Source organism: Streptopelia decaocto, assembly GCF_964273445.1.
Source record: "Streptopelia decaocto genome assembly, chromosome: 16".
Lineage (NCBI taxonomy): Eukaryota > Metazoa > Chordata > Aves > Columbiformes > Columbidae > Streptopelia > Streptopelia decaocto.
In genome coordinates, this window is record NC_138671.1 from 5762596 (window position 1) to 5773289 (window position 10694).

A 10694-nucleotide genomic window follows, 5' to 3' on the forward strand; every position below is an offset into this window, starting at 1 on the left:
AGGCCCTGTTGTTGTCTTTCTGTGAAAGTGAAGTATCCTGAGTGTGACTTCATACTTTATTTTTAAATAAACTGTGCAATTCTCATACCATTAGGGTCACCGAGCAAGGACCGTGTTACAGCTGTTGTTGCTGGTTCTTCATCTGTTGCCAAATATCGCACCTCTGATGTCTCCGTTCCTCAAGTGGCCACCTCTTTCTAAGTGAACAAAAAGTCAACTAGGAATCTCCTACAATAAAAACCCTGCTTTGAGAATGAATTGTGGCCAATATCTCTGTCCACGTGAGGGAGCTTTTTGGGTAGGAACATCAAGAGCCAAGGTGCTCCAGTAACCAGTAGTGAAGTCATTAAGCCTTCAGTGAAAGTGGCATTACAAAAAAGGTGCTCTGAGCATGAGAAAAAGCTAATTCTAGAACCCTGTCGAAAATTTTGAATATACAAGCCTGTTAAATTTTTATAATATTGTTTTTAAAAAATGGAATATTGTGTTTTCTGATGCAATAGGTTTTAAAATGGCTTTGACAGTTTTTCACTGTAAAATGAGAACTTGATTTCACAAATTAGAGGAAAAAGCAGAATATGCTCTGGAGGCGTTAAATTAACTTCAGTGTTTAACCTTATTGCAGTGCTAAACCTAAAATAGCAGCTCTACAATGGAAGAGTAAAATTAAATCATAAGCACACTTTATTAAGGTGCTTGCTGCAGGATTCTTCGCTAATGAACCAATCTGTCTGGGACCAGGGTTTTTGTTGAATTTCACACATGTAGGTGCTGAAACTGGTTCATGACTTCACTAGAGGGCAGCACTTAATCACCTATTATATTTGGAGGCTGGAGCACTTCATGCTCCTGAACAGTTTATGCTGTGACTGCTGCTGATGGGTGAGACTTTGGTTGTGGTTACAGACACAATTTGGATGATGTGAAGTATCACAAGAAGCTGAAACATACTGGTGTGTCTGGGCATATTTATTTGCAATGAGATGATTACAGTAAGTGTCCGTTTCACTGCACTCATTCTGAAAAACTCAGCTCTGTCAGTTTGCCATGTGTGAAGAATACTTAAGCTTCTGACCTATTTAAAACCTCTTTGTGTTTAATTCCTTTTTTCCAAGCATGGCTTTTTCTTCTGGCATCGCGAAGCTGAAGATCTTTTAATGAATTATTTCTCTGCTTTTCCTCTCCTTCCATTCTCCTTGGCAAAATAAATTTTATTGATGTAGCCCATTAAATATTTATCACCGCAGCCTTTCCCCTTCAGGCTGTGATCTTGTCCAATTTTGCAAGCTAAAGAGAATGAGTCTGGTTAGTGCTTAGAAAGGAAAGCTCCAAGAAAAAAAACGTGGCTAGATGTTAAAGTAACACTGGTAATTTAGGAGATTACTGGGTTTGCTGCTAATTCTGCCTTGAATCTGCTGTTTGACCCTGCTCCTGTTTGAGAGCTGTTTGTGGTTCCATGTGGAACTGTTTCAGCCACTACACCATTTTTCCAAGTGCTGATCAGATGTAGCGCACCTTGGAAAGAAGCTGCTTTCTCACCCAAAGATGTTTCTCAAAGTATTTGAAGGCTCCTAGTGATCCTCTAAATGTTTTTTGCTCTGATTTGTAAGATCTAGGGGGAAGATACAGAGCTTTTCTGGAGGGTGTCTGAAGTGAGTCTGTCCAAGGAAAAACCCTCAATTCCTGCTGTCTGTACCCCCAGGAGTCCAGCTGGGACCCCTCGCTCCTGTGCTGAATTCTGCTGCATTTGTGTTGCATTTCCTTTGGGACAACCAGCAGCAGCGATGTGCTGGGCACAAAATGGCACATAACTGTCACGGTTTGAATTTATTATCTTAAAAACTATAGACCAATGATTGCTTGTTCTGGAACAAAACATCTCTTGGGTGCTCTGTTTTTGTCCCGTGTTTGTGTCACAGTGGGATGGCAATACAGTCTAACCTGGTTTGGGACACTTCTATTGAGGCACTCTGCGGCTGCGGATTTTCTTCCAATGATTAAAACTGTGCAAGTTATACATCTTATTAAATTACTTTGAGACTCCTTAGCCTGAATGAAATCTTATAACCTGATCAGACACTTAGAAATGGCTGAAATATGATTTGGTTTCCATAATAGTGCAAAATGTGCCTGAGATCTCAGTCTTCATAGTGTTATATTTTGCACAGAAGATTGCTTGCTGAATGAGACTTCCATTTTGTATGTGCAATATTGAATGTTTTATTATACTTAAACAGATGGGAGGAAGAGCTAAAGCCGAGGGGAGTTTGGAAACATGATGCAGCAGCCTTAACTCATCATTGCTACCCATTGCAGTTCTGCCTTGTCAGAAGATCAGGGATCTTTATTTATCATGGGTTTAGCACATATTCTATTGTGTTTTCAGTCAGTTTTTACTGAATTGAGAGTGACTTAGGAAATTAAAGCCTAGCAAGATGTTTTTAACAGATACACATGGCTGGGAACTGGGGGGAGTTAAACTTCAATTTAGGATCTTTGAAGACCCATCCATTTTATGAAGACTGAGTAACTTCTGCTGCAGTGCAGTGTTTAGCTAAGGGTCTGTATCACAGGCCAAAATAAACACGTTTAAACCTGAAGGTTCTTTTTTCCTCTTTAATCTTTGTTTTAAGCTTTGGATGCAGATTTCGAAGTTGCTGGAAGAGAAAGTGTGGCTTGAATTCTTACAATTCAAACATAATTATTCAAAAACTCGTGTAGTCACTCAGAAGCTCAGCATCCTGCTGTTCATGAAATTGTTTCAGCTACCTGGTGAAGAACTATTAGTGTTGATTTACTGGGAGAAGCTGCATTAAGAATGAAATAATTAAGCCGTGGGTGTTGTGGTGTGCTCTGGTGGGTGGTTGGCTGGGGTTTTTTAATTGGCTATGGTCAGGGCCATGTACAAGTAACTACCTTTACTACGAACTTAATAGCTAATAATGCTCGAGCTGCTTTTCCATGGTGAATTTTGTCTAAGGTCCTAAACACTTCATGTGACCATCTGTTTTTGCTCTGTATATGAGATGTTAAATGAAGCCTTTAAGGGAGATGCAATAAACTCACCCTCCCCAATCTCTAAGAAGTAAATTTTTACACAAAGCATGAAAGAAACTGCCTTTCCTATTAGCTGTCTGGTTTGTTGTCAGTAAAGTGAATTCCAGTGATGTTAGGTCTGATATTTAGGGGCTGTGACATACTCAACAGTAGAAAGATGACCCAGTAGTTGCCAAAAGTCTAGAAGAAACCATTTTATGGGAGTTTTAATCTGCTGATTTCCACAGGCTGAAATGACAAATTGAAACAAGTGTTCGGTACTGTGGAGTCAGCATCGTATCTATTGCTAAAACAATTACTAAGTGCTATTTTGCTTATCTGAACTCAGAGCATCTTGGTAAATTAATATCTCATTACAATACATGCAGAATTGTGCGGTACCTTCAGTGTGTTCCCACCTCTTGCCAGAAAGAAGCTGGGAGACACCTCTGGAAACTGCATTTTTGAAATTAATACAACCACAGTAACTCGCTGATTTGTTTGAATATATCCTCCAGCAAATAGTGTCTTCACCTCAGAGCAATTAAAACAGTGGAACAGAACTTCACTTGAATGCGTTTAATGCTTTACTCCTTCTTTTGCCATATGCTGATTTCTCCCAGAGGGAGAAAATCTCAGTACCATGTAAGATTTTTCCAAATAGAATAATAAATGAGTGGGTGTTTGAGCTTTGAAAGGATATGAATCTCTGAAGCCGGCTTAGCTGATCTAGTATTTTAGTTGCATAGAGTAAACCAAACATTTTCAGGAGTGTTTTCAGCTCAGAAACCTATTTGTGCTTAGGCAAAACATCACCAAGAACAGATGAAGGTGAAGCACGTACAGTAAATTAATGAACAGGGCAGGTCTCTGGTATCCCGCTTTCCCAGCTCAGGAACATTTTCCTCACTTTTACCTACAGTAATTAAGATATTTCTGCCACTGTGGGGCTGCCCAGACAAGTACCAGCTGCCTTTGTTCTTGCTGTGGAAGAACTTCTGTTGTCCTGCTCGGATGCAACAGGACGTTGTTCAGATGCTTTTCTATGCAAGGAGGCTCCAGAAGGGCCGGTGAAGGACTGATGAGGCCAGGAGGAGGTTAATGCTCTGCACCAATGTGGTGTATCCCAAAGTAGAAGTTCAGTGTGGGGAAGATGCTCAAGATGAGATGAAACTTCATTTCTTCTTCTGCTTAGAGGTCACAAGATTTCCAGTAATGTCTCAATAATCAGGATTTTATCAGTCTGGCTTCTGGTAAACAAGTGACAAAAGCTCGCAGTACAAGTCTGGTGTGGTTCTGGGTACGGGTCCAGCTTAGTGCAGTAAAAACATTAAGGCCTATGGCTGCTCTAGTCTGATACTTTAGGGAGTCCCACAATTCCCAGATTGCTCTTTTTCTTCTGAGCTTTTCTGCCTTTTCCCCAATCTGTCCTCTGGTCCCTCTGCGTTGCCGTCATGCAGGCTCAGACAAGACCCTCGGAAAAAGATTGCAGCGAGTCTTGAGCCCAGCCAGCACTCCTAATCGAAAAAGATGAGGCACATAATTGCCGTTAACACTCATAACGGTTTTAAGTCTGTGCAAAGTTAGCCAGTATTTTTAATGGGGCTACTTCACAGTTAGATTATACTCCTGATGAGGGTGTCGTTGCTTCATTAGTTTTCTCCCCTCATAGTTTCCCTTCATTTTGATCGCAAGATGATTCTTTGCTCTGAAGGACGCAGCCGGAGCACGTTTCTGTGAAGCACATGGCAATATCCCTTACAGATACATTTTCCTACATAAGTGCCTGTGCCGCTTTCAGAGATCAACATTGTAAGAAGGGTTAGAGAGGAAAACTTACAAAAATTGAGTTTAGTAAATTTTTATGGTAATGATTTTATATACATCCACATATCATAGTAATAAAGGTGACGAGATTTATATACTCCAGCCACTAATGTATACTTCATTAACTTTATTAGGCAAAATTACTTAAGACTTCATAAATATCAAATGCTAGTCCCTGCACAGAGTGGTATCATAGCATTTATAAGCATCATTACCTGCCGGATCTTATGCCTGCATACGTGTGTTGTAGCAGGAGCAAGATCACTCTAAAGAACTCGGATGTATATATTTATTTTCTGTTGGACAATTTAATGAATGCTCAGAAGTTTTAAAAGTACTTCAAGGAATTTTGCTTTTCATTAATCATTTGTACTTATGTCTTATTCTGAAGTTTTTACCCAGCAAGGCATCAGCTGGGATCATCAGGTGTTTGTGGCTGGATGTAGGGTGGCGGGTCATGGTCTTAGGCTGCAGAAACCCTTGATTTTTGGGGTGCTGACCACCTGTGTTCTTGTTCCCACAGAATTCAGGAGGAGCAGGTACATATTTTTCCCTTTTAGACTATTTATTTTTTTTAAGTTACAGTGCCAGATTTTTCACCATACCAGGCAAAACCTCTTCACTTGTGCTAAGAACTGTGACCACCTGAGGTGTTTTAGAAGTGGCTGCACAAAAGGCTTTGTGCCCAGGGCCAGGACAGGTGGAGCTGGTTACGGGTGATGAGGGGAAGGGCCCAGCCTGGGGGTGCTGGAGCAGTCTCAGGGCACAGCCAGAAGCTTCTACCTGGCCAAGCTCCCATCAGAGCATGGCAGAGCTGCACTGAGGGAGGCAGGTAAGAGCTTCCCTACAATATAATGCTTCTCCTCAATCTTTGCCCTAGAGGTCACAACTTTGCCTGTTGGTTCACTTGCGTGATGCTGGTAACTTGCTTTGGTGCAGCTCAGAGCTGAAGTTCCAGATAACGGCTCTGAGCAATAGTTTCTCTGGATGTTTTAGTTTTGTTAGCTTGATAATGACTGAGTTCTGAATAAGAGTGGTCCCCAAGGGAATTTAAAGGGATAGATCAGTTAATCTAAGCATGCTGAGCTCTCCGGTGTGCAATATTATTACTATAATTGCAGAAACTGTGCTTAGGGATGAATTGAGGTGGGGTCCTGAGAGTTCTGTTTGTGTTCATGGATTTATAACTTGCCTTGTTTGTTTGCCTGTATGTGTAAATCATTTCCAGCTTCTCCCGAGTAAGGCCTGAATTAATTTCTCTTTTATATTTTTGCTGTGTACTAAGGTGGCATCTGCAAGTCCAGCCATAGGGCAGAGTCCCTCTGCTGTAGGCAGCAGGGAAGCACAAAGCAGGACCAAGTTATCTGCCTTGAAAGAGGTTTGCAAGGTTATATTTTCACAAAAGTATATCCAGTTTCTCCAACTTCAATTTTCGTTCTGAGGTGGTTAAGTTAATCTATCTTACTGTTGAGCCGTAAGAGTCTAAAGAAGAGTATAGAAGAGGGTTAAAATATGTAACAATCTTCTGAAAATTCAAAATGAGCAGGTTTCATGACCCAGCAGATTAATTCAGAGAGAATCAAGTGACACATGGCAGAGGTAAGACATCTGATGAACAGCTCCAGCACAGGAGGGCAGATGATGTCAGCTTCATTTGAAAGTAATTGTTTTTGTACATGGCTCGCATATAAACCACAGTAACCTGACATTACAAGAATCTGATGCTGCAACGTGCTCCATGGTACAAATGGGCAGTGAAAGCTGATTTTAATATTCAACCAGCAGCACTTCAGTGGCACCTAATTAATTTATATATAGATATATCCATTAAAGAGAGAAAACTGCTGTAAAGCTGGAATGTTTCTACAAGTACTGGTCTGCACCTCTTCCTGACTTGCAAAATGTGAGTTTATTACTGGACTAGACAGGCTGAGCTCCAAAACTGGCTCACAGGGTAAGGTATGGACTCCAAATACTTTTAGTTCTCTAACACATTTTCTAGTTGATAGACAGAAAATAATCGCCACCTGATGGCTGCTCATTCTGGTCTGCAAAATAAGCTGTTGGTGTCATTCTGTTCTTTAGCAGACAGGTATACTCATCATTCAAAAAATGCCCACCAGATTTAACACTAATTAGCAGCCTTGCTGGCAGTCTTTGCCCAGAGACATGAATGTGAGAGAAAGACAGATGTTAAAGTATCCATTTATCCTCAGAGTTTGCTCCTTTTCTGTCTTTCTTGTACTTCATTATACTTTCTTTTGTATTTTGTTGTCACATCCGTGCACTGTGAAGGTTAGAGCATGTGGCCTGTTGTCTTTCGGTAAAGTGATTTTTGTTTTTTGCAAACATTCAGTATTTTTATGAAGCTTTGAGAACACCTAGCGAGCCAAAATGCCATCAGCTTAATTGCTTGCAGGTGAGGCATCGTCAGTGGGGTGAAGCCACAGGTGTGGATGATTCCTGCAAGTTCTGTTGAAGAGACTGTCATGCAGAAGAACTTGGTGAAAAGGGGAAAATTCAATGTATCCCTTCACAGGCTTGTTTGTAATCCTGCTGCCATGTAAGAACACCTGGTGTAGAAGGAACCTGGTGTTAGCAAATACCTGGGATTGTTGGAATCCATCCTTGGGATTCAACAACAGACCCATACGCAGGTGAATCTCTAGTTCTGCATGATCCTTATAAATCTGTAAGTGTCACAATCTGTTTTTTCCAAGTCTCGCTTTCCCTGTGGTGTGTCAGGTGCTCCATGCAGATAAGGGTTCTCCAGACAAGTGTGATGGGGACATGTGGGGCTCTGTGGGCTTCAGGAGTTGTATTGAGCCCCTGCGATGCAGAACAGGATTTAGGGGCGGGTGTGTTGGTACCGTGACTGTGTTATGTAGGTGTGATGTTTTGTTGAATTAGTACGTTTTTGAAAGCAAGCTATTTTTGTAAAGATTTAAAATCTGCTGACTATTTGACTGGCTGAATGAAAGCCTTAAGAGTTCAGACCTCTCTGTCTCTCTTTACGTTTTCTTTGCTAAATGATTTTTATTGTATTTCATTTTATGTGATAGCCTTATCACAGAGCAAAATGAATTTATCCCTTGCTTTCCTTCCTCAGACAGAAATTGATGAGGTCTCTGTTTTCCAAATGGGCTTCATTTACAGTCGCAGAAACCTCTGAAAACTGAGACTGCTTTATTTTCCCCTTTCCAGTTCCAGAGAGCACACAGCGTGCAGTGGTGTGTGGAACACAAACCAGAGCTTTTCAATTAGAAGTCCCTATTTCCAGAGCTGAGGAGAAGTCCTTTGTTTGTCAATGGAACAAGTGCAGGGATAAGCCATGGCTTTTCATTTTCTTTGATCCAATAATTTACAGGAGGTACAGTCCCAAGCAGCACCCTTGTATTGCTTGTATTGTGGTTCAGCATTGCACCAGCTCCTTCCAACCTGCAGGGAGCTGGAGCTAATAATACAAAATAGGAAAAAGCAAATTTTTGGTCACTGTAGTGCATACATCCTACTTCATATAGCTCCTTTAAAAATTAAGAACTTGCTTGTTGAGTTTTAATTAGCCATTTTTTGGCATAACATGGACTTGCTCTGTGTTTTGTAGTGGATTCTGTGGCTGTGATTGTGTATCCATGTGTTTCTCTGCTGCTATTTGGAGACAGTCATATTTTTACAGCAATATAACCCATTTTCCGTTTATTGTAATTGCTTTGGAATAAGACGTAATCATCCAGGACTGACCAACTTGCTCTACCAAACGTTCTGTTCTCAATTCTAGTAAATTGCTTTGAGAATTGAACAAAGCTCTGCTCAATCATGCAAGATATCCATTCTGAGGAACACCAGGAAAGTAAACCTACATTAGCCTGCTGCAATGATCTTTTTTGCTTCTTAAAGATAAAACGGTAAGAAGATGATTCCAAATACACAGAACTTGCAAATCTTATCCGTTGAATAAAGAAGTTGGTTTGATAAAATAACTTCATGTTCCTCATCTAATTCTGCAGGCCTGGCAAGCGTTTAACTTCTAATTTATTACTAATAGAGTAATATTATTTTGATAAGACCTTCCATCTGTGGCTATCGGTGTTTTGCAGTTATAGATGAAGGTATTGGGCTCATTTCAGTAATACTAAACCAACACTGAACATTCAGTGATCAAGTGTCATGTTATCTGGTAGACAAGTGATTCACCACTTCAAATCTGGCTGTCAGATATTACTGTGAGTTTTTTGTTTGTGTCCCGATCAACATTTATTGTTCAGGTAGAGAATTCCTAGAGCTTGTATTAAGCTCAACACAGAGAAGCCGCTGGTTCAACTAAGGATTTTGGTAGACTGGTATCGTCAGCAGGTCAGATATACGCTTGGGAACACATCAGTGCATTGAAAAGAGAATTCTGCTGGAGTACGGTACTTAAATTCAGCAAAGCTCAGTGTGGCACCTGTTGGGGCAAAAGTTTAAGGAGTCCAAAGGAACAAATTACGTAAATGGTCTCACTTTGGCAACCCACACAACTGTGCCAGAGGATTCTATTTTGCATTTCAAACTAGCATTGATAGGTACTTCCAGAAAGGTAGACCATGAATGTAACTTACTTGACTGCATCATAACCTCCACCTGCAGTCCTGTACTAGCAGGTGCTAATAGACTGGAGAGTGGAGAGAGGGTTTCTAAACTACTAAAAAGAATAAATCATTAGCCTATACAGTCAGTAAAAGTACAGTGTATAATCTGGCTAAGGTCAGGGAAAAGTGATTAAAGACTCATATCTTGTGTTACTGGACCTCTTGAAATTGAATGAAAAATTATGTTCATGTTTGTGTATTTGGGATTTGTTTTACTGTTCCTGCTGCTCATATTACTTTTGGAACACAATGCATGTCAAAGCACTGGACGTTGCTAATCCTATTTTAGTGTTTATCTTTCTTTGATAGAAGTTTTATTATTGCATTTTGAATGTCCTTGAGAAAGGCAGCTTATGATTTGTGTGGACCCCCAGAGAGAAACCTTAATGTTATCTTGTTTAAACAATGCTCATTGCTTCAATTGTTAATGTGTTCATCACTTATACAGGGTAAATCCTCCAGACGCCGTATTGTGGCTGTTGTAATAGGGGCTGGGGATTCACCAAGCTGCGTCTCTCTTGCATTGCTCTGTTTCTGGCCCCTTGATGCTCTGTTGCTAGAAGACCGAGATATAATTGCAAGATCTCTGTTCCTTGGGGATAAAGCGAACGTGAGGCCAGAGGGTGGTGTTTGCTCTGATTCCAGCTGTCCGCAGCCTCCAAAGCTTGATTTTTACATTTTAATTATGACTTGCTACTCAGAGCCATCAGTTTTCTCGAACTGAGGGGACCTTTCTGAACGGGTCTGTGATGGAAGGCACCTGCGTTATTTGCTTTGCGGTTGGTGTGTTTGTTTTCCTCAGGAAGGCAGTGACTGGGTGGCAGAGGGGAAGATTGTGTTTGCTTTCCCCTGGCTGTGCCAGAGGGAACAGGGGCTCTGGGGTGCTGCTCGTCCTCTCTGGGGCCTGAAAGAGGCTTTTTCTGAAGGACCACTTGGAAGTGGCCACTTCCAAGGCTGAAGGAAAAAGCTGCTCTGCAAGGATGCAAGAGTGTGTGTGTATGGGGCTGTCTATAGCTCCCTTGAATTTCATTCCCTTGGCCAGTGGATCTGAGTTCAGACTACTAGAAATTATTATTTTTTAATTATAGATAATTTTAAAGAAGGCTTTAAAGATTAAACCAGCACCTCACATTGTTTTTCAAGGAATTACTGCAGCAGAGATAGTGGCTGGGTCGCCCCTGCCCTTTGCTGCTTTACTTCAGT